At 35.0% G+C, this 26,359-nt stretch overlaps 1 protein-coding gene across 5 annotated transcripts in view; it reads right to left on the bottom strand.

Moving 5' to 3' along the window:
• Window positions 1-26,359, bottom strand: part of LOC132121681 (cadherin-18-like) — a 214,639-nt gene that overhangs the window by 123,080 nt on the left and 65,200 nt on the right. The window contains exon 1 of one of the 5 annotated variants that reach the window (XM_059531349.1): window positions 2,797-2,872. The exons of the other annotated variants lie outside the window; for them this stretch is intronic. The gene's annotated coding sequence lies outside the window, so the exon portion shown is untranslated. Of the gene's footprint in view, window positions 1-2,796; window positions 2,873-26,359 lie in introns of those variants that run through there. 5 annotated transcript variants of the gene reach the window in all.

The raw sequence follows: 26,359 nt of genomic DNA, 5'->3' as shown, positions 1-26,359 counted from the left end.
AAAAGTTCAGGTAACTCAAACTTGCATACACAAGCTGAAACCAGGAATGAGTTTTCGATCGTAGCCATGTCCATATTGATAAATTCCAAGTTTTGCTTTGAAATGACCATACGCCCAAATTTTCTGTCACAAAATCTTTTCGTAAATTAGGCCCATTGTATTAAATAAAATACAATAATAATGCTTCCTCATGAAAAAGTCCATTCCCTGTTGTCCTTTAATATCAAAATGTATATTTATTTAATACTTTTTTTATTTGTAAACAGTGCTTGATCTGCGCATATACTGATTCGGAGGAGATGACTTTTACACTGAAGAAAACAATATTATGCATAGAAGATTCATATTTTAGCTAGAAACGAAGAAGCCAGAAGTCTTTTTTAATTTACAAACATACCTTTTTGCTTCACAAGAGGTTAATTGATGGACTGGAGTGGTGTGGATTTTTGTGATGTTTTTATCACCTGTCTGTCTCTCATTCTGCCGGCACCCATTCACTGCAGAAGATCCATTGGTGAACATGTGATGTAATGCTAAATTTATCCAAATCGGTTTATAAATAATGCATATGGTATATAAATTATTATTTTTACAACACTTATAAACATGTTAATGATAATTAATACATTTGATAGTTGTATATAGAATATAGAATTATACAAACATATAGCCATATGCAAAAAATAACATGAACCAAGACTTACAAGTTGAACCGTATTGTGAAAAGTTAAATACATTTATAAGAATCATTCAAACAGGCTTCGAGTGCACCGGAATGATTTCCTCATGTTAGACAATGCTCTGGCATCACATTCCTTCAAATGAACATCCAGCAAGGGACACGCTGCTTTAACCTACCATACCTTGGTAAATCCTGTTCCCCCAGTGTAAGCTTGTTATAGCTGGTGTGCATTGGTGTACAGTATCCCTGGATTTTTCTGAGTGTGTGTGTGTGTGTGTGTGTGTGTGTGTGTGATTTCTGCATGAGGGATTAACAAAGAGCCAGAGAAACCCTTCTGTAATCCAGAGGTTCAACATGGAAGTGGGTAAATGTGAGTCTGCTCTAAATACGGCTGGCTTACAACAGCGCCTGACCATGTTGAGTGTGTGAGCTCCTGTTGTAGACACAGATAATCTTCTTTCAGGTTGAATGACATGGCCAGGTCAAGTGGAGAGAGGCCAAGAGCAGCAGAAATACAGCGTGAAGGGTTAGTCTAAAATATCACATGACAAAGGATGTTCAGACACAGCTTTGAAAAAAAAAAATCATATGGACTTGAATTAAAAGAAGGATCTGAGCAATGTCTAGACAGACTAGATGAAAAAAAAAAAAACTGTCAACTCTGAGTTATCTCCCAGGAAAGCATTAAAAACACCCATGCTCCTTAGTAACTATGACAACACCCTAGCAACATAGCATCATGTTCTACCCACAGGGGTACGGAGTTGTTGAAAAGCAAAGAGAAAACTCATGTCAAGCGTTTCGTGGGAGGGGACACAAGAAACCAAAACAGTGAAGAATTATTAGCTAAAATGTATTTCTTACAGATAAACAACATAACCCTGCTGTATCAGAGCACCATCTTATTTCACACCTCATGAAAACTTACTTAAGCATGCCCTTGTGATAGTGTGAGTCTGTGAGCTGCAGGGTTTTTCACTGACGGTCTCACCTGCTCGCTCTTAAGGAGTATGAAATATTTCATAAATCTTTAGTATTGCCATAACTCGTAAGACAGCAGGGGGGTGTTTTTCAAAGCAACTAGATGTAGAAACCGCTTTGATCCGCTGAGACATGATTGTTTGAAAGAGGCTACCTGGTAAACAAGAACAGCTTTGTAGTCACTGCCTGTACTGCTCTACTTCATGTGGAGCGATTCATAAATTCTACACATCCAAGAAGCTTCTGAAGGTAATCTACATAATATGACATTAGTTTGAAATTTAGCAACAGCGCATTGCATAGAATGAGACAGAGCCCACCCACAATTAGTGGCATCATGCATTGGGACAAATAAGCAAATTTAAGGTAAAGGGGTAGTTAAAAAAATAAAAATAAAAAGAAGACTGCATCATCATTTACTCACCCTTTTGTTGTTCAAATCTTTATGCAGAAATATTTTTTTTCAAACCATAGAAATGCTCTTTGAAATAACTGTCTTTTCCCTGTTTTTGCTCTGTGTTTTTTCTCACATATATATTAAATTCAAGAAGCACTTCATATTACCTCTTCATTCAACAATACTCACCCTAAGTATAGTATTCTTAACTCAATCTAAAACTAAAATCTTTCTTGGTAAGTGAAATAAAGCTGAAATAAAATTAATAAACATGAGAGGAAATAAGAAATGCAAACTAAATGAAATAAGTTGAAGTAAAAATATTAATACAAGTGAAATAAACACGACATCACAAACTAAACTAAAAATAATATGACAACAAAAAATAAAATAACATTTTAAATATTAATACATTCCAGTCCATAATAATAATAATAATAATAATAAATAATAATAATAATTAGAATACAGATAAAACAAATAATATTTTATCTTAAACATAACTTACGTAACCCTAAAAAAAATAAAGAAATATTACTATTTAAACTTTTTTTTCAGCTGCTTAAAACAAAACCAACACTGCAAAACAAAAAACTGCATTTGAATCTCCCCTTCGCCCCTCTCTGCTGTCTGCTTCAGATGAATTGCAAGCACAAGCAATGATGGCTTGACGAAACAAATCATTGTGAATCCCCATGCATGCTAATGGAGGAAGGCTGACATGCTAATCACTTACCTCATTAGCCTGTGTAACAGGATAATACAGGGCCAACTAGTCAAATGATGCTTCCTTTGTCACCACTGTAACAGCGTGGGCTAGTTAGCATCCCCGTTCTAGCAATCAGATGTGCATTCTGGGAAGTGACATGTTGCATGTAAAGGCTGGCTGCTAATTCTTGAAGTAAATCCCTCTTTATCATCTTAAGAAGAAATCACATTAAAGGTATTTCTTATACAAGATTTCCACCATGTCTGTTTGACAAAGGTGTCTGAGCCTCGTCATTTTCTATGATAACTCCTGCATGATGAATTTATGACACCCAGGATTCTTATGATAGGAGCAAAAAATTAAGAAATAATACAATAAAACCTATCTTATGCTACTCATCTGTCATGTTTCATGCTGATTTAACAAAAGCATTTAGTACAAGATAAATCTGTAGCTAAAATTGTCAATTCAACACAATCTACGTATATCTTAACACATTATATTTTTCCACTGCAGTCTTTAGTAACTGTAAGCAGATTGATAACTTGACTTTCATGTTGTTTATCTGCTCATTTCACATTTGCAATTCTATGAAAGACCCACATATTTTTTTTTTTTTTTACACTATTATCCTCTGTATTCAGTATATTGAAATTTATTTCCAGCTGCCAGTGTTTTCTGTAAAAATCACACTTATACACAGCACAGAGTCTAATGTAATCACCCTTAGTATGAGCACTTAATTATGAACTTTGGGGGAAAACATTTAGAGAGCTGTCAGCTTGCTTCCTGAAAAGCTGCTCTGAAACACTTATACTTGTTTAGGGGGTTTGGAGAGCAGAGGAAGTGCTTCTAATAGGATTTGGGATCAATGTTTGTGTCAGGCAGGCTTGATGAAAGGCTTGTGGGAAGTCGTGGCCTAGTGGTTAGAGAGTTTGACTCCTAACCCTAAGGTTGTGGGTTTGAGTCTCAGGCCGGCAAAACCACGACTGTGGTGCCCTTGAGCAAGTCACCAAACCTCCAACTGCTCCTGTGCGCTGCAGCATAAATGGCTGCCCACTGCTCCGGGCGTGTGTTCATGAATGGGTTAAATGCAGAGCATGAATTCTGAGTATGGGTCACCATACTTGGCTGTACGTCACTTTGTTACTTGTCATGAGGTTAGTGGGGTTAAACCAAGAGAAAACAACTGAAATTGTGTTTCTGACATTCTGGAGACAGTGGATGGCCAAACTAACAATAAAGAAAACAATCGCCAAAAAACACAGGCAAGGCATGTATTTAAACATTATCACACTGACTCATGTACATGAGTACATGTTATTATTGTCTTAAAGTTGTACCTAAAACACTTCAGGTACAAATGCAGTTGTTACGCAAGATATTTATATCTGACCTAATGCTTACAAATTATTTTGTTGCTGGAGCCTAATAAAGCTGGGTTAATTCATTTGTGTCAAATATATAAAACATTTAAATTAAAATAAATAAACAATACAATAAAAACAGTTAAGTTAGATGTTTCTACAAACAATACAGTTAATAATAAAAATAAAGAAAAAAAATCATTAAATCCAATCCAATCAATCAATCCGTGTTATTGTCTATTAGCATTGAGGTAATTTCTTTTGAATATAAATGACCTCAATGAAAATAAAATAATAATTAAAAAGGTATTGTCTATTAGCGTTGAGGTCATCTATTTAGCATACACTGAACCACAAATAAAATGAAAAATATATTGTCTATTAGAATTTAGGTTATATATTTATAATATACGTAATACAATTTAGCATATTTTAAGTTAATAAAATAAAATATATTGTACATTTTTGTTATACAAAGTATACGTACAGTATATTTTATTAAATTAAATACTTTGTAGAATGATAACGTCTCTACTCCTAATAACACTAAAAGCAAGTAACTGCATTCCACAGATATGATGTTAACTAAAGCCTGTTTCCTACTGTGGGCTATTTCCTACCTCAGCCTTCTCTTTTTATAGGAAACACATCAACACATGGAAGAAAACCACATGCTTCAAGCATATTTCAGTCTGGAACAATGCAGAGCCAAATATCCTATTCACGATTATAGCTAATTCTTCACCCAACCGACACAAATCCATTAATCTGTTTTTACTGTCCCATCGCCTCTCATCTCAACCTCTACGCCGTGTCTGCCAGATCCTTCTCCGGGTTTTCCAGCTCGTGCACTTCCAGGGAAATGCTGCAGACCCCGTCCCCAAGCAGAGTGATCCCTCCAGTGGGCCCGAGTGGCCCTGAACGGCCCCAAAGCAGACAGTCATGGGTGGCGCTCCATTCCTGGATCTCCTCCACCATTGGGTTTAAACATAGACACAGCTTTGTATGTACGACTGCAAGCAAATAGGGCCTGTGTGCCAATCTTGCGAACAGACTTCGCCAGGATATTCCATCTACCCAGAATGCCTGCACTGTGCCTGTGTGGTCAAGCAAGAACGAGTCTGTGTATGTATCATCAGCGCACCTGTGAGTATTCATTTCTGCCGCTACGGACAGATTCACACTTGTGTTAAAAATCGCAAACACTCGGGACTCTCAAAAGTGCACGTTGGGTGGTAAAAGAGTGCCAACACTATCTGTGTCATAATTCACAGTGGCCATTTGAATGCCAGGTGTCTAGTGCTCTCGGGCAGATGGCATATAACTACGGCAATATTAGCTGGTCTTACTGCCATCTGTGAGCAAAACACGTACCTGTGATCAATGAAGAGATGGGTGTGAGTGAAAGTGGTCTGGGAATACAGTAATCGTTCTGCAAACACAGCTGGCAATTAACACTTCATTACTATGTTTACCATGTTTTGTAATTGGCAGAGATGCTGTGTGATTTATGTACACGTACATGAACGGAAGCATGATGCGAATATGCATTACACAAGTGTTGAGAAATTAAATATAATATGAATGTTTTGGTTTGTCACCCATGCTGCCTTCAAGCAAAAGACTAGCACTTATGGATGGCAAAAATAACAAACAGGAAACTTTGGCTTTTATTCAGGCTTTCCAACATGGGGACGTTGTGTGAATGGTCTATATATAGTTGGTGATAAGTTGGTACTGGTCATAATCTCTAAAACATTTTAGTTTGTACACTTGCAGAATAAATACTCTGCATAATAAAAGTTTGAGTGTAAAAATCTTACACATATCTTTTGCTTTATTCTGTACCAGCAGCACTAAAACGATGCTGGCTGTATGAAATAACTAGTCTAACCCATCAATTTGGTTCAGTCCAAAATAACTTGGACACTTGTTAACTTAAAATAACTGTAATTACAACATGTGAACTGAGGCTGAAGTTCCCTGCTCTTTTGATTTCTGGCAAAAGGGGCACACTGCATCTTATTCTGGTTAAAAGCCACAACGAAGAGACTGTCTGAAAACATGTAAAATGATCAATTACAGTTTGATTGTTTTTTAACGTAAAACATATGTTATATGCTATGTTATATGTTGTGTTATAACATAACATAAAACATTACATAACAAAACAACATAACACAACATATAGCATGTAATATAACATAACATAAAACATAACGTAACAACAAATAACATAACATGATTAATACATTTTTTATTATATTTTTGTAGGGACACCCAATCGAGATGGTTTAGGGGTGAGCTGGACCGCAGACAGAAGGCAAAAGGGCCAACAAGTGCTAAGCATCTCTTGGGGAACTCCTTCAAGACTGTTGGAAGACCATTTCAGGTGACTACCTCTTGAAGCTCATCAAGAGAACGCCAAGAGTGTGCAAAGCAGTAATCAAAGCAAAAGGTTTCTACTTTGAAGAACCTACAATATGACATATTTTCATTTGTTTCACACTTTTTTGTTATGTATATAATTCCATATATAATTCCACATGTGTTAATTCATAGTTTTGATGCCTTCAGTGTGACTCTACAATTTTCATAGTCATGAAAATAAAGAAAACTCTTTGAATGAGAAGGTGTGTCCAAACTTTTGGTATGTACTGTATATATACACCCACCCACACACACACACACATTTTGAGTAGACATCATAACTTGTCACACCCATGTCAATTATTATAATAATAAAAATCTCAATATATTACATTACATGTACTTTACAAAACAAATGAATGAATAAATTAATACAATTTATGAGTAAATAAAATACATGCAAGTACATTGTGAAGACTAAGTAATTGTAACTTATGTCAAATCCATGTAAATCATTCTAATAAAAAAAAAAAAAATTGCTATATTTAGATAAATTGCTGTAGAGTTTATAATCATAACGTCCGTCAAATCCACTGACTGTTCTTCGTCAAGTATTCACTTAATTTAACTGGAGCCATGTAAACATTTTTTTTTTTTGTTTCAGGGTGGACTGTAGACTTAATCTCCTGAATATGTATAAATTCATTCACCCAATCCAATTGCAACTGCTGATTTTGTTACTGCTCATAATTCTGTGTTGAACACGTATCAGACGGTCAGTAAATAGACAGTGGGAGCTCTGTAGGCGTGCAGTCTGATACTGAAACTCGAATTTCCCAGGAGGACTTGAAGGCAGCACAAGATACCACTGTTGCTATTAAAACCAGCCTGAAACACTGAACAGCAAAGTTCTCAAAAGAGGACAGAAAATCAGACTGTCACTGAAAAAAAAAGAAAAAGAGAGGACAATGAAAAAAATTATCTACACTAAAAAAATATATATATATAATAAAATGCAATTCACTTAAGTAGGGATGAGCATTTTTTTGTTTAAATACTGAAGGTTTTCTTTTAGTTCAAAATGTGTGTAAAAAAAGGAAAAAAAAATTGTGGCTAATGAGTTAATTTTGGTCTTACACAAAGCTATCGCATGACTTCAGCAGCTCACAAGACATGAGTAGTAGCTTAAAGGGATAGTTCACCCAAAATAACCGAAAATAACCCCATGATTTACTCACCCTCAACCCATCCAATGGGTCTATGACTTTCTTCTTTCAGATAAATCAGAGTTAAATTATATATGTCTATGTCATCTGCTGGAACACCACCCCCTTGAGAACGTACATACGGCAGTTTCCAGAAGCCCACAGTTTATAAAGTTTAAAATCTGGATATTTTTCTTACACAAATACTTCGCTTCACTTAAGAAGGCCTTTATTACCCCCTGGAGCCGTGTGGAGTACTTTTTTGATGGATGGATGCACTTTTTTGGGCTTCAAAATAGGGGTGTCGCGATATACCGGTATTGGCGATAACCATGATATTCAAAGCAACAATTATAGATATCGTGTTAATTTAGTGTGTGATGATATACCGGTATTAGCAATAACCGCAATATTTAAAATTAGCATTTCTCTTATGATAACACCACATGTAAATACTCCAGTGCCAGTACCTGGTTGAGCTCCCAGGTGGCAGTACTGTGCCTTAACACTGACACTGTCACACAAGAAGGAGACACAGCGCTCGCAGCTACTCAGAGGAGAGCCGTGTTCATCAGAGTAAGTTGCCATAATTTTACTGGTCATAGAATGGGAAACGTTATATTAACCTGTTAACAGCAGTTTTCTGTGTTCATATATTTGATTAAAGGGCGATTATTTTAATACGTAACGCGTTTTCTTTACTAGTCTAGTTTTTGCATTTGCAATCAATACGGCCTGTGCGTAGTCACACTTTATTTCTTTGTTCAAATCTATTAACAGTTTCACAATTAAAACTGATTTTGCTGCATTAAACTCTATAAAATGATAAGTTGGTTGCAGTGTCATGCACTGAATGCCTCATCTGCGGTCATTCTTCAATTAGGTTCATTAGTTAACATTAGTTAATTACATTAGTTAACATATATAAAAAACAATAATAAAAAATATTTCCACAGCATTTATTAATCTTAGTTCATGTTAATTTCAGCATTTACTAATGAATTATTAAAATCGCAAGTTGTGTTTGTAAACATGAATGCACTGTGAACTTACATGAACAATTACTCCATTTTTATTAACATTGACAAAGATTAATAAATTGTGTAATGTATTGTTCGTTGTTCATTCATGTAAATACATTATTGTTAATAAATGACATCTTATTGTAAAGTGTTACCATTAATATTTATTCATCATACTGTTGAACTTGACAGTATTTTCTCTCTTGTTATTTTATAGGAGCTGCAAAGAAGACAGAGAAAGCCAGAGTCTTGTGCCCTGCATTTATCAGTATCAATATTATGTTCGTTGGGTGAAAAAGAAAAACTCTATAAACAAAGTAAAAAAATCATTTGACTTATCTTTTCCCCTCCAAGGTTTCTATAGATATCATGATATATCGATATCGTGAATTCTTATGGCCACAATAACCGTGACAGCCCTACTTCAAAATCTCAATCCCCATTCACTGCCATTATACAGCATGCAAAAGACAGGGCATTTTTATTTTTATTTTTTTTATAATATAAATCCGATTGTATTCATCTGAAAGAAGAAAGTCATATATACCTAGAAATGGGTTCATTTTCATTTTGGGGTGAACTATCCCATTAATACTTTCTTTAAATTATGCTTTATTTTTGTAATTTTGGAGCCTGACAGTCCAGTCTCTGTTCACTTTCATTCCATCCATCCATCCATCCATCCATCCATCCATCCGAAACCATTCTCTAGAGCACATGTTCATCGACCGAAACGTGCATTCATTAAAGTGGATAAAATTAAATCAATAGTCTGATCAAATACAAATATAAGGAGCAAATTTTATATATATATATATATATATATATATATATATATATATATATATATATATATATATATATATATATATATACATACATATATATATATATATATATATATATACATACACACACACACACACATATACATACACACACATACATACACACACATACATACATACACATACACATATATACACACAGTACAGACCAAAAGTCTGGACACACCTTCTCATTAAAAGAGTTTTCTTTATTTTCATGACTATGAAAATTGTAGAGTCACACTGAAGGCATCAAGGGCTATTTGACCAAGAAGGAGAGTGATGGGGTGCTGCGCCAGATGACCTGGCCTCCACAGTCACCGGACCTGAACCCAATCGAGATGGTTTAGGGGTGAGCTGGACCGCAGACAGAAGGCAAAAGGGCCAACAAGTGCTAAGCATCTCTCGGGGAACTCCTTCAAGACTGTTGGAAGACCATTTCAGGTGACTACCTCTTGAAGCTCATCAAGAGAATGCCAAGAGTGTGCAAAGCAGTAATCAAAGGTGGCTACTTTGAAGAACCTAGAATATGACATATTTTCAGTTGTTTCACACTTTTTTGTTATGTATATAATTCCATATATAATTCCAGACGTGTTAATTCATAGTTTTGATGCCTTCAGTGTGAATCTACAATTTTCATAGTCATGAAAATAAAGAAAACTCTTTGAATAAGAAGGTGTGTCCAAACTTTTGGTCTGTACTGTATGTATATATATATATATATATATATATATATATATATATATATAAGGAGACTAAGAGAGGCTGTAACAGAAAAGTACCATTAACCATGTTAGAAGTGAATGAAAGTCAGAGCACTAATGATTTGAGTGCTCCATTTAATTGAATCCTGGAATATTAATTGTACAGTGGTCTCGCTCTAATCTGTTGGACCTGGTAGATTTTTGTGCCTGTGAATCACCTCTAGATGTGACCATATGGCAGCCACCGGTGGAATCTGCCGGTAAACTGAGGTTTGTGACTTAACACATATGGGTACGTCCGTAACATCTGCTCTGATGCTGCACCGTGAGATGCTTGTAATCACTAAAAACAAACACAGACTGACATAAGCCACACAAAAACAAATAAGTTTCTTTGAAGTGCATTCATCTTAATACATGCATCAGAGTGCTGCTCTTTTCATATCTTTGTGATTAATTACTAGTACTACCCTCTGTGTTACCTGGAGACATTATGCCTTTTAAATCAAAAGGTTTGAATTTCACCAGTTGGGCATTTTGGAGGGAAATCATATTTTTTTCAAAGCTTTTCTTTCCTAACCTAAGGAGATAAGAGACATATTTCTTTCAGGGGTCATGATATGAGAAATCAAATTTTCATTGATCTTTTGAAAATAAGAGAGTTGAAAACATACTGTATTACATTAATTTGACGTCAGAGTTTCGTCTGTTTGGATGATGTGAACACAGTTTTCTTAACTCGTATTTATACCCATGAATCGTAATAGTGTTTGCTTAAAAAGATACTGGTGTGTAGTTTAAGTGCACTTCAAGTACAGTTCCCTGCTTATATAAATGTATATAAAATTGTCTTTCATTGTGGAAGTGGACCTGGAACTGTTGGGGTCCATTTGGGGTCCAAACATTTGCCATGTTTCTTTAAAGAAAATACCACCAATCAGAGAGTCCAAACCTGCACTGAGCTCCGCCCACTCCCATGAAACACTGAAAATAAAACGTAATCAAATCAGTCTCCCTACACACATATTGAAAGCTTGACTGTGTTTATGGGGAGCAGTGTGTAACATATTCATGATTCACATATTTTAATAATATATTCTACACTGTTGTGTATTTCATTCATGTCAAAACTGTCTGTTGTGTTCCTGGTTCTCTGAAGCCCCTCCCTCAGAATTAAGCAATGGGCTCTGACTGGTTTGTGGGCTCAGTGTGTTTGTGATTTGCTAACCGTTGAGTGCACGTTGTCCAGAAATGCCAAGTCCCCTTACCATTATGGGTAGTTGAGTGTTCCTGGGGCGAGGTTTATATAAACATTGTGGTTAGTGATGTCACAAACCCAGGAAGAAGCTCATTGTAGTCCCTACCAGCTGTTTTCTTTTTTTTTTTTTTTGTAGTCCTTAAACAGCGATTTCTTTAAAAGAAAATGTAAAGAAAATAATTTAAATAATTCTAATTAAATCTATAATCAGTAAATTCATTTAAAAATCACAATAAAAAAGTGCAATGAATGTTTCACTGCAGGTTATAACTTGACAGTGTTTGACAGGTTTGATTTAACTTAAAAAAAACATGATTTGCTATTCAGAACCCATTTTACATTTTAAAGAAGCTATTGAAAAAAAAAACTGAACATGAAAAAAGAAAAAATCACCAAATTTCACCAACAAAATGTCTCTAAAAGTGTAAAATTACACAAAGCTAAAGAATTACATAGATTTAAGTTCAAGTAAAGAAACTGGTTCTTCACAATAAAGGTCCATCAAAAGCTGTTTTTCTCTAGCAAAATCTAGAGTTTAACAACAAAACCAGTCTAACATCAGTTTCAAGGAGACAACAGCAGGGTACGAGATGCTCAGGAGGTGAACTGTTTTCCTTTAGCAAAACAGATCCGAGGGGATGGAGGGAGGCGAAGAGTAATTGGAGCCTTGTGGAGGATAGTTTTCAGACTGTTGGCTTCAAGGCCAGAGAAAATAATAAATGAATAAAAGAGGATTTTGATAAGGGCTTTGGAAATAGATTTCCAAGGGTGAGATAAGGCTCATATTCGATAGAATTATTTTGGGACTGGTACAGTTTGTTCAGGTGACGCATTGCAGACATTAATTCAAACGTTTCTTGCTCTTTCTCTCCTTCCTCGGTTATGGGAATCAAAGTCTGAACAAAACAAAGAACCATTAGAGCTGCTAGAATTATTGGGTAATGGCACCAGTTTCAGCAGTTTTTTTTTTTGGGGGGGGGGGGGGTGCACCAATTTGCCTTCCGAAGATCAAAGACGGGTAGATCTATTCATAGTCACAAAGGGCAAGTTTGTAAGCATGTGCAGCCCAGCTTCTACTATATTTTCAACATGTACGATGCCATACTCATGCAATGTGAAACACAAAAGATGCTGCTGTCCGGGATGTTCATGCTGCTCTTTTACATTCATTCAAAAGTAACCACAGTGTTCCTGTTACAAAGCTAATGAATGACTTAACGTAGTGCATGAGTCATACAGAATACTGTTACAGTATTATTTTAACAACTTGATATCATATGTTCCCCATTCACTTTCATTGTACAGAAGTGACCAGCATGAACATTCACCACTTTTCTTCTTCTCTGTTTTTTTATTTTTAATACTGTCTTTTTACAATACTTGATGATGTCACTTCCTGAAGGATGATGTCTTTAAAGGGACAATTTACCCAATTATTATAATTATTTCATAAAAAAAAAAAAAAAGTCAATGGCAATTTTTTTACATTTATCTAAATATCTTTTGGTGCGCAACAGAAGAAATAAAATACAGGTTGGGAAAGAAATGAAGGTGAGTAAATGTATTTTCACTTTTGGGTGAACTATCCAACAATCTAAAGGAATGGCTTTTGTAATTTAAAGGGATTTTTACAAAACACTAAGTTATATTGAAGACATAGGTAAAGTCATCAAAATCGGCAATTAAAATTCCCAAGCAAATGTTTTTTATTTCCTCAAAATATTAGGATAATAGAAATAAAATACTTAATTCCCATTAATTCACACATGATACTTCAAGGTAAAACTAGTATATTTTGTTATATTATTTTATACAAGTGGGGAGAACAAAGTGACACTGAAAAGCTGTGAAGCGCATCAACAATGTCTAAAACCTCCCATTAATGAATAAATGTTTGCCCAAAAAAACATTGATCTGACAGCTTTCATAACAGCCTGACCTGTGCTTTGAGCCTCAAGAAAGCCTCAGGTACGGCTAGACTTTAAATTTCAAAAACCACTCCAAGACCATATAGGTTTTTGGTTTTAATACTGGAAGACACATTTTAAAAATCAGTCAAACTATAGTTTTCACCTCTACAGCATGGAAGAAATGCACTTTAAAGTGTTTAATATTTGACTTCTTAAAACACACACACACACACACACACACACACACATATATATACATATATATATATATATATATATATATATATATATATATATATATATATATATATATATATATATATATATATATATATATATATATACACATATATATACACAAGTCAACAAATAAATGCTGTAAACTGCAAGGAATGTAAGTGCTTGAGTGCATGTCCAGACACCGGTGGTTATGTTTTTCTTGTTTTTCACCTCTGACCAACTACCAGTGAACGATTACACCTGGTAAAGGATAAATGTAAAGTTCAGCTAACTTCACACTTTCTCACTTCACACTGTGCTGTCTCGTAGGTTCAGGTGATATTTTTTCCAGTATTACTACTTGTTATTTTGTGGAATATGGTAACTGTAGAGAACTATAAACACCTCTTAATGCCTTTTAGGTGTGCAAATGTGAATGAGGTAAAGCATAAACCAACAAAACCAAAAACTTCTGTCTGATTACCAATATTTAGCTCCTGTCACAAACACAAATTTCTTGGCAATAAAGCTCTTTCTGATTCTGATTAATAACTGTACATGTACAAAGTTTCATTTGTTAAATTTGAGCTGTAAAGCTGTTTGAATAAAAAAAAAAGTTGAAATAAAATTTAAAAAAGTCAGTTTATGTTCATACTATCTTACTTTACATCCAATTTTACACTTTGTTGCCATGACAAAGAAACAGCAAGTCAAAATTTTTTTGAAATTATGATATAAACAACTTTACATCTCAAATAATATAATAAAGCTTCACTTTTCTTATTTTAAACTGTGAAATTGTGGAATGTTTTAAAATGCTTTAAAAGCTCAAATACATGCTTTAATAAAATAGTGAATTGCTTATAGGGCCTATATACCGTATTTTCCGGACTATAAGTCGCACATTTTTTTTCATTGTTTTGCTGGTCGTGAGACTTATAGTTAGGTGCGCCTTATTTATCAAAATTAATTTGACATGAACCAAGAGAAATGAACCAAGAGAAAACATTACAAGCCTCTAGAGGGCGCTCTACAGCCGCAAGAGGGTGCTCTATGCTGCTCAGTGCTCCTGTAGTCTACCACTGAGCAGCATATAGCGCCCTCTTGCGGATGTAGACGGTAATGTTTTTTCTTGGTTCTTGGTTCTAAATAAATGTGACTTATAGTCCAGTGCGACTTATATATGTTTTTTTCCCTCATGATGTATTTTTGGACTGATGCTCCAACAATAAGCTTCACATATATATTCAAAATGGCACAAAAAGATCACAATCGTGAATAAAGCCTACTCTAACAGCATGTTTTCTAGGAACAGAAAACCTCATGGGTGTCTTGAGCACTTTCATAATTAAACCTGTAATAATATAGGCCTACCCTGTAATCAATCCTTGTGTTGATTCAGTCTTTCTCTGTTTGCAAACAATAATATAATCTGCATGCTAAATACAGGTGTGACAGATCCTCACCTGCGCAGTGCATTTTGAAAAGAAAAAGACTGTTGTTACCTTTGAGTCAACATAACATCCTTTTGGCTTGTAAAATCATTACAACCATTCAACATGAGCCGTGATAACACTGGAGGTCTGTTGAATCACACAACAGATGCCAAAAATCTAGCAGTTTTGAATGCAAAAAGACATCCGCTGTGAATGGCACCTAAGGGTGCTTTCACACTAATGTTTTTGCTGAGGATCTGAATCTGTTGTCTGTATGTTGATCAGCTGGTACAAACGTGTTTCATGAATTCAAAAGTGTAAAAACTTGTATAGGTTTATACAAAAGGAAAACTACTTCAATAATGCTGTGGAAATGACTTTTTTTCTCTTAAAGCAATAAACAGCTGCTTAATAAACTGCTGATTTAGACCCAACAATATGAAAAGAGACCTGTGAGATAAATGTTTATGACCACAGGTTTCTTCCTGCTGAAAATCCAATGACATTTCACTTGCAGATGCATGGAGACTGTTGCTGATATGAATATGCATAACACTGGAAATAAAGTGAGGCACTTTAATATCAGTAGCATTGGAGGTCTCTGGAAGTCTGTTTATAATTAGCTTTTTTCGAAGATGCAAGTGTCTGCCGGCATTTGAGGCAAAAAGGAATGGAGGATTCCTGAATAGAGTTGCATTCTTACACGAACCGTGAATAGAATAAATAGAACTTACTGAAAAACAGTAACAGTTCTTTTTCTTTTTCACATCCATTAATTTACACAGTAAACATGAAATATAAAGTGGACATAAGAATTTCCATTTGAATAATTTCCCAATGAGAAAATTTAAAGCACAGACATGCTGATCTTTTCATATTGGTCATAGCAGCTGCAGCTGTCAATGTCAAAAGAATTATAAAAACGACAAGATAAAACAATCCACCTACTAAAAGTAAAATATACGTACATGAACTGAAAAAAAAAACCTCATAAATTAATAAAATGACACGATCTCTTAAGAAGAAAGTTGTTAAATAAAAATAACTCAAATGAATAGTCCACTCAGAAATGTAAATTCTGTCATTATTTTGTCAAGATATTTTGAAGAATGTTGCTAAATGAAATATTTCAGGTCCCATTGTCTTCCAATGTATGTACATAAAATACTGTATAAGTCAATAGCTACCATCAACTGTTTGGTTACCAGCAACATACCAACAACAAATCTCTTCTTTTGTATTCAACAGAACACAAAACAACCTGAATATATAACTACAGAATGTTCCTTTTTATGTGAACTATCCCTTTAGGAGGAGCTAAATGGTCCAGAAATGAGTTTGTGATAAAATGAGAAATGACCTCCCTTCATCTCTCTCATCTCCTCTGAAGAAGTTCAGAATAGAATTTGTCAAGAGTTGAGAAACAATAGTTGGCCTTTTGCACTTCCTCTTATCGTCACACAATAAAAACTGCAGTCTAATTTAATGAAAGTCTGTTTTGGCCTGCAGTAAATTACCTTCTTGTATTCTGGCTGACATAATCTTGCAAAATCACAATTTGCCTTTTTTGTTTGTTTGTTTCTAAGCCAGGCATCTTGAATGCACATTTATCAGCACATATGTGTGTGTGTACCTACTTAACCTTATTTTGGGGACACATTTGTACCCAAAAGTGAGCTTAACCTGACAAAATCTCCAAAAACCTCCCTTTGGGGACATCATTTGTAAAACTAGTATAAAAACAAAGTAAACAAAGTTTATTTATTTATATTTTATATATATTTTTATTTTTTTTACATTTGAAAAGTTTGAGGGGTAGGTTTAGGTGTAGAGTTGGTGTAGGGCGATAGAACATACAGTTTGTACCGTATAAAAACCATTACGCCTATGGAATGTCCCCATTAAGATAGCTAAGTAAACGTGTGTGCGCGCATGGTTTTACCTACTGTATATTATGAAGACCAAATAAATAATTTAACAAATTAATAAATAATTTTCTATAAATAAACACACCCACATATACATGTGCTTAATACTTTTATTACATAATTTATATTTTTAGCACATATGAATGATGATATCTTTATTTCAGACTTAAAAAGGTCTATATAATAATTAAAAAAAACAACAAGAAAATATTTGACATACAATGTCCATATAAGCACTTTCTCCAGTGCCTCCAGAGTGCAGATGTGTACCTAACAGTGCTCTTCTCTAAGATCACAATAATTTCATTTTTAGAGGCCTCAAGTCCATTTATAAATTTATACACAAAATTGCTGATAACAGCATATAACATAGGCACCTGATTCTGAAGAAAAAGCTGACTGGCACTTGTCCACTGTGGGACTTTTAATAAGAGTCGCAATGCATCATTGTATGCAACCTGCAACTTGTTAAATTTAGCTTTACTGTAACTGCACCACAGGTGGGAAGTATACTGGAGTGCAATAGGCTTTGAACAAAGCTATTTTGACATCAGTACACATGCTACATTTACAAACAAGCATGTTAGCTTGTGCATACAATTTACAATACAGTCTCTGAATGTCATCGTCACAAAGGTCACTTCTAATGATGTGACCAAGATATTTGACCTTATACACCACAGATAACTCCTGTCCAGCCACATAAAAAGAGGGAAGCATGGCCTTACCAACTAAACATTGGATGTTGGATAGATGTGCAGATCATGTCTATATTACGTCCTTCGGTTCATGACCATTTCTGAACATCTAGTCGACATCCAAACTAGGTCCACTATTCGGACGTCCAACCATGACCCAACTTGTACGTCATCTTGACGTTCAACATTTGACCTTTGAACTGGGTATTCTTTTTGGACGTCATTTGGATGTCTATAACAGGTGCAGGAAATTTACATGATTAATATGTAATATTTGTTTTATAGGGCCTATCAACATGATTAATACATGAATAGTTCAGATGCAAAAGCCTCTAAGTGCCATCTGAGATTTTCTTCTAGAATGATCATTTTTATCAAGCTGGTATATTTCAGTTCAGTAATCTCACTTAAATGGCAATGCAAATTACCCATTAGTTGTCATTTAAGTGAAAGCACTTAACTATACAGGCTTTATAAAAATGATCATTCTAGAATAATTTCAGATGGCACTTAGAGCCTTTTGCATCTGAACTCTTCACATACAGATTATTTATAAACAAGCACGTTTAATATGTGAATGCCTATTTATTTAATCAGGCCCTGTTTTTTTTTTTTCCTGTTTTTCTTTAACTGGTTTATTTAATGTAGCCTAATCAAGTTGTTTCTTTATGCATACATGTATTTTTGCATGTATCGGTTTATTTATTTGAAAATGCAATTTGTGGAAAATTATAGTTCAGAAAATTATTTCATGGTAGCATACATTAGGCCTATCCTCCTTATTTCTAATTTTAAAAGAACCTTCACTAGTTCACGCTTACATATAATTAGCTGAGGTATGGTATGCGTATTTGGCGTGCTGTCCGGGGAAGGGCTCCGAGCTCGGGAATGGCCCGAACCTAGAGTACCCCCCCTTCCCCGTCTATTTCTAAAGTGAACTCAAAGTGAGGAGATGAGGAGATGGAGCAGGGATGCTGATAAACCGTCAATGGATAGAGGCAAGTCAGCGATATTTATACTATGGGATTGATTACTTGATTATGGTCCACCTGTGTCGATTAGGCTAAGTATCTGACGCGCTCCTCCCGAATCTTGTTAATAAAAACATCATAACAGCAGCTAAAGGACAGGCGAGGACAACTCACTCTAATTGGTCGAGGCAGCACATCTTCATAACCCAACCAGTAAACGCCACTCTGATTGACCGAGGCAACACCACAGGCATTTCGCGCGAGTGTTCAACCATTGCAAAATAACGGCACAGCTTTTTCATGTTTTCATGGACATGTTTTCTGTTTGCAAGATTATCTAGTCCCATTTCAGAAGGTGGCATACTGTTCCAGATCATTTTGCAAAAACTCCATTTGATTTTCTCAGTGGCACATGATAACTGGAGATGCATACGAAGGTGTAATAAATTTCCTGTTGAAACTGGAAGTTGAGCCAAACAAAGCTACAGGAAAATGAACTGGCACAGAAAAAAATGTCATCCACCCTCTGGAAACATGAAACCACAGTTATAGAAGTTATAAAAACGACGTCCAAAATAAGTCTAAATTTGATGTTGAAAAGACATCCACAAACGACCACATTTGGACTATAAATAGCCCTTACACAGAGGTCCCATGGACGTCAACATTAGACGTGCGGAAGACATCGAAAAAAGACATCACCTGGCGTAACAAAACAACCCGTTCAATGGACCGAATTTGGACGTCCAAAAATGACATGAAAAAAATGTCACTCCGACGTTACATTGCGCACAGTGGGTACATTCCTACTTTGTCCTCACCAATATAACAACACTCTTTTTGGTGTTAAACTTTAAATCATAATGCTCACCATAGTCAGAGCAGACTCTAAGCAACTATTGCAGCCCAGCAGAGTAAGGTGATATTACAACTACATGTAGGTCATCTAGGTCACTACATATTCATTTACATTTAATCATTTAGTAGACGCTTTTATCCAAAGCGACTTACAAATGAGAACAATAGAAACAATCAGACCAACAATAGAACAACAAGAATATACAAGTGATAAGTCTCAGTTAGTCTAGCACTGAATACGAAGCCTTTTTTTTTTTAAGAATATGATAGACAAGAAAAGAAAAGGTAAGTGCTAGTATTAGTTTGTTAAGTGCTGGCAAAAAAGATGAGGCTTTAGATGTCTTTTGAAAAAGAGTAAAGACTCAGCTGTTCGAATTGAGATTGGGAGGTCATTCCACCAGCTGGGCACAGTCCAGGAAAAGGTCTGTGAGAGTGATTTTGAACCTCTTTGGGATCGCACCACAAGGCATCGTTCACTTGCAGAGCGCAAACTTCTGGAGAGCACATAAGATTGAACTAGTAAGTTTTCAAGTACCTTGAGCAGTAGTAGTAGCAAGCATCAGTACCTTGAATTTGATGCGGCTACTGGAAGCCAGTGTAACCTGATAAGGAGAGGAGTAACGTGAGCTTTTTTGGATCATTAAAGACAACCCTTGCTGATGCATTCTGGATCAGTTGCAGAGGCTTGATAGTACATGCAGGAAGGCCCGCCAGGAGAGCAGTACAATAGTCCAGTCTGGAGAGAACAAGAGCTTGGACAAGAAGTTGTGTGGCTTGCTCTGACAGGAAGGGTCTAATCTTATAAATATTCATTGTAATTAAATTTTCTAACTTTTTGGGGTTCTTAGAGTTAAACAGACTTTTATTTGCTGATACGCCTTCAAACTCTTATGTATCATGAATCAATCATCAAATAACTTCTTCAGAAGCAAAGATGCAACATAAGCAATTGATGCAGAAACATCCTCAGCAGTCTAACACTAGAGTTATGGCATTTACAGCAGATGTAATCAGATGTACACCTCCTCCGATGCACTTTTTTGACAACACGTTTACGCTAATAACACATTCATCTAGCTAGCATATCTGAGCAGCATTCACCACATTCCAATCATCTACAGCTGAACAATGCGCTTTTGATTCCTGTAATGTGTTTTGGATTGCCAATGGGACTTCACTGCTTATGACGCTGTTCACTGATGGACCATTTCACTTAGTGATTGAACTAGGTATTACGACGGTATGTGCATAGCACTGTGGGATGTGATGCGGCACTAATGCTTACACAGTCATTACAGTTTAATGCTTCATAGGTCATTGGCTTGTTTCACTTGACCTGCTCGTGATGCACATACGGTCAACTTATCACAAAGGCCAACTATAAACAGCTGAAAACACACCAATCCATCTATGAATCGATAAGCAAATTGTTTAAACGAGGAAGCGTTGCTTGAATATGATGTATTACGTTTGTTGTGGTGCCCATCAAAGGTTTGATGCATGAAATAAATCAAAAAAAAAAAGAGAAAAAAAAGGCATTTGTGCTATTTTGTGCTCCCATGGTCTGAAAACAAGGTGTGTTCAGATGCATTGCGGGTGCCATTGACCAAAAAAAAAACCTGGTCTAAAGTCAGGTGCAATATTTATTCTTAGTTAAAAAGCGTATTAGTAATATATATATACAATTTGCTTATTACACACACACACACACACACACACACACACACACACACACACACACACAGGGATGCGCAGCAGCACACAAAACTAAAAACAAAAAGGAAAATTTCAATTCCACCATGTAAATAGCAAACCCGCCATAGTGCAAGCTCAACTGGTTTTTAAACGGAATGGGAGATGAGAGTTTGATTGGTTTATGGCACGTTACACCCAAAACACACCAATTATTTATTAAAAGAATAAGGACAACCCTTTTAGACCATGAGCCGGGCATGCCTACCATTTATCCCATAAACTAGCAAAAGTGGATTCTGACATGCCCCAAGCCTGTTGCACAATGTGCTTTAGACCATGCTCTAGGGGAAGTCGTGGCCTGGTGGTTAGAGAATTGGACTCCCAATCGAAGGGTTGTGGGTTTGAGTCCCGGGCCGGCAGGAATTGTGGGTGGGGGGAGTGCATGTACAGTTCTCTCACTGCCCTCAATACCACGACTGAGGTGCCCTTGAGCAAGGCACCGAACCCCCAACTGCTCCCCGGGCGCCGCAGCATAAATGGCTGCCCACTGCTCCGGGTGTGTGTTCACAGTGTGTGTGTGTGTTCACTGCTCTGTGTGTGTGCACTTCGGATGGGTTAAATGCAGAGCACAAATTCTGAGTATGGGTCACCATACTTGGCCGAATGTCACTTCACTTCTTTGATCATTAAAATATGGCCCATATTATGTTTGCACTGTAATAAATGTAAGCTAAAGGTAACCCACCATCATCCTACAACCTAACGGTAACTTTTATAATAACTATAATATTCTAAAATTAGAGATGTATTACAGATTGAATTAACATCAAAGGTCTTAAAGTTTACAATGTCTATATAATTGTAGACAACACTGTTTAATTGTCAAGTGTATAAAAAAAAAATAAATAAATAAAAATCCTAAATAGAAATTATACATTTGTTCAATCTATAATTTTTTATCTATTAAAATATTTTCACAACAATAACAATGATACCCTTTAAATGCACAATGTCCACTTAAATACAAAATAAAAGTAGCATAAAAATATATATATATATATAAAAAGTAAAAATAAATAATTCACAAAAAAAAAAATGGCAATACATTTGACAAACAATTACAAAGAAAAAAATGATACATTAAATTAACCTTGAAATTATTTCATTTTAATCATAATTAAGTTTGTCTTCAACAAATCTTTTAAAAATCTTTATTTGTTTGGGATACTACATCAAAAACATCTTTTAAAATCTCTCCATTAAAATGCAAACCACAACACCCTCTGAGCGATCAGCAAAGGATGCACAGCAATCAGCCTCTAACGGGGAGTTAAATTGACTGAGAGAAGTCATGATGACAGACGAATAAGCACAAAACGATAAAACATTCTCTCTAGATGAAAAGAAACTGCTCTTGACATTTCATCAGGATGCCATGATTATATACGGAGTGAACCGGCTGGTGGAGGCAGATGTAGGCACAAGTAAATAAGGAAAATGAGACCCCAGTGATGGCTGGAATGGTTCTGTGTGTGTGTGTGTGTGTTTGCGTGTGTGTGTGTGTGTGTGTGTATATGTGTGTGTGTGTATATGTGTGTGTGTGTGTGTGTGCGCGAGTTCCACTTGTCTCTATTCCCAGCAGTCAATCTCTGCTTGACTGCACTTAGGTCTGTGGAAATGCTGTGGGTGCATGCGGTTATAGAAAGCTATACATGTCTTGTTAGCACTTGTCTGTACATGTCAGTGGGAATGCGACTGAACTAGCCTGTGTGTGTAGCATTGGAAAAGTGATTTATGTTAGCTAGTGTTAGGAAATAAGGATCTAACGATACAACTTTTTTTGTGTGTAAAAAAAAACAACACCTGAAAATGTAAAAAAAAAAAAAAAAAAAAAAAGAAACCTGCTCGTGAGAGGACAAAAGAAAGACTATTTTATTATTTGGCAATTACTTACTGTCTCCACATTCAAGTGTGAGATAATTGCTAAAATAAAATCTTCCAGCGACAAGTTTTTTTTTTTTTTCTTCTTTCTCATGGCGAGCTCTTGTTCTTGCTTTCTCTGTGCCATCCGGCTTGGCAGTTGAGTGTCCTATATTCTTTATTTCTGATGACATATTGCTTTAACATTTGCGTATTTTGATTTAGTTTTGATTAATCACATAGCTTATTCCCTAAATTCAATATACTTTGAACCTAAAATTATTCTTCATATATATGGTACATCTCTAAAGTTGTTCATACAAAAATACTTTAGTTATGAATGCTGCCAATACTTTAATAATGAATGTCTTACGGTCTATGCAAATGCACAAAAATGTGTACTACAAAACACATTTAACATATGAATAGGTATGATTAATGATGCTAATATGATTATCCTTCACCCACACATACACATTTTAGTTCCTGTGCCACGAGCATAACAACTCAACGTCAGAGAAAGAACACAAGGATATAAAGAGCAGCAATATGTCATCAGAAATAAAAAATAAAACAACTCAACTGCCAAGCAGGACAGCACAAAGCAAGACCAACAGCTCACCATGAGAGAGAGAGAAAAAAAAAGCTGGTTTCTCAAGGGCAGGTTAGAAGCGTCGTTTGACAAAGGAAGATTATCAGACTCAAAGTGCCGTCCTTTGTATATCCAAGCAACAGCTACAGCCAGGTATATATATATATATATATATATATATATATATATATATATATATATATATATATATATATATATATATATATATATATATATATATATATATTGTTGTTTTTTTAAAACAAAAAAAGTTGTATCGTTAGATAATATATATATATATATATATATATATATATATATATATATATATATATATATATATATATATATATATATACGCACACAAATGCTTGGCTGTTCAATTCTCAGACTTATACTAAGCCAAAGCCTTAACTTAATTACACTATAATTCTGTTTAATGTTTGGCCAGCCTTTATCGGTGTTTGCAAAATTGGCACTGAGGGCCTCATTTAATCAAACAACGCATACACCCTTAATACACATTAAATGTCAGCACATACTGTACAGTGGCCCCAAAAAAATGTTTGGACTCTTGAGCTACTCTTAAAAAAATGTGTGAATATCACTGCATTACAGAGTACCGGTGTAAAAAAATTGCCTATAAAAGTAATATTATATCTGGGAGAAAAAAAAAACTAAAACAAAATCTAGTCATTGTTTGCTCTTCCTCTTTTGCATTCTTAATTGTGTTTTTGGTGCTTAAATACTTGTTGGCCACAGAGCTTTAGCAAACAACACACTGAGCACTGTTATATCATTTCTGTCTGAAACATGACAATGTCATGATCATTCATAATTTAATATCATTCATTGGTTATGAACTGAAAAACGTGAACAATGGTTGTGGAATAATTGTGGAGCAACAGTTTGGAAATTGATTTGCTTAAAAACGGGAAAAACTAATCTGTTCCCAACTAATATTCGGAGAACCTGCACTGTGTTCAACAACAATTTCCCTTGCCTAAAGCATATGTGGCTTGAGTGTGGAGAGTGAATTTGTGTAGTGTGTTCTTTGTAAGCGTTGACCTTATGACCTTTATTGACCTTGTATGTTAGGAACTGCAACTCCCATGAGGCTTTGCAAACTCTAGTCCACGGGTCTGATGATGATGCCGGATAAAAATAAATAAATTAAAAAATCATCAATATTTATTAAGATGGTATAAATAAAATTAACTCTAAAAAAAGTATACATATTTACTTGATTATTTTAATATTTACCTTATATTTGCATATTAATTTTTAAATTAATGTGTTTTATATAGCAAGTTATTAATTAATTTTAAGTAAACAATTTACTATGAAATACATTAATATTAAATCAATATTTAATATTCATTCACCATTTTCCAATATAATTTAATACAAAAAGCATTACTATTCATTCAAAATGCATTATTCACCATACAAGGTCTCTTTATTCAATAAATAAATAATTCACCATAAAAAGTTTAAACCTGAATATTCACGAAAAATTTGGTATATAATTAAACATGCATAAGTGGCACTGGACTACATTTATTTAGAACCAAGAACCAAGAGAAAACATTACCGTCTACAGCCGCGAGAGGCGCCCTCTGTAGACGGTAATGTTTTCTCTTAGTCAAATTAATTTTGATAAATAAGTCGGACCTGACTATAAGTCTCAGGACCAGCCAAACTATGAAAAAAGTGTGACTTATACTCAGAAAAATATTGTATAACAATTACCAATATTTATTCAAAACTGATAAAAAAAAACTCATCAAAAGCATCAATATCTTTTCAAAATGTAATATTTCTATTAAAACAGTATCTTTCAAAATATAAAATTCCACATTCATTAGTATAATTTACTGTAAAAATATAACCATTCATTCAAATTGTATAAATACTTAACTATAAAAATAATTCTACATTTTCTCATTTATAAATATACTGTAATTTACTTTTATTCAAAATGCGTAAACAATTTACTACAAGTATGAATAACAAAATATTACATATTAGCTACAGAAGTTAAATTGATTGAGAGCTCTATTACACAATATCTGCTGGCTATGACATTCTATACAAATAACTTCTTCAGCACAGTAAAGATAGGAGCAAAACTGTGAGTTGTTGCCTATATAGAACGCTTCAAATAAGTCACTCATGAGGTTTCATTTCAGTATTAAAAACAGCAATTGCACATGTAGACAGCAAAGCATTTTGTTCGGTTATTAAACAATCGTTGTTTTTTTCTCCCTCTCTACTCAGTCACATTTAAAGCAGCATCTGAAACCCAGATGGATCCTGTTATTACCGTCAATGCCAGTGACACAGAGAGATGGTGAGTGACCTTTTACCATTACACCTGCACAAGACTAATGTCCTTACATGTAGCGTTCTAACACAGTCAGCCATCTGCAATCTCTCAGAAACCCTGTTTGGTTATCGCTATTCAATTACATAAGCAAAAATGTATGAAGCATATGCAGTCATAGTTTATATACTGTAGCACTTGCCCTAAAGCACGAGCTTGACTTTCTTTTGTCATTGCTCGATGGATAATATATAAATAAACACATGAAAGAATGAATCTTC

This window comes from Carassius carassius, chromosome 39 (genome assembly GCF_963082965.1).
Source record: "Carassius carassius chromosome 39, fCarCar2.1, whole genome shotgun sequence".
Lineage (NCBI taxonomy): Eukaryota > Metazoa > Chordata > Actinopteri > Cypriniformes > Cyprinidae > Carassius > Carassius carassius.
This window is presented reverse-complemented; position numbering and strand designations above follow the sequence as displayed.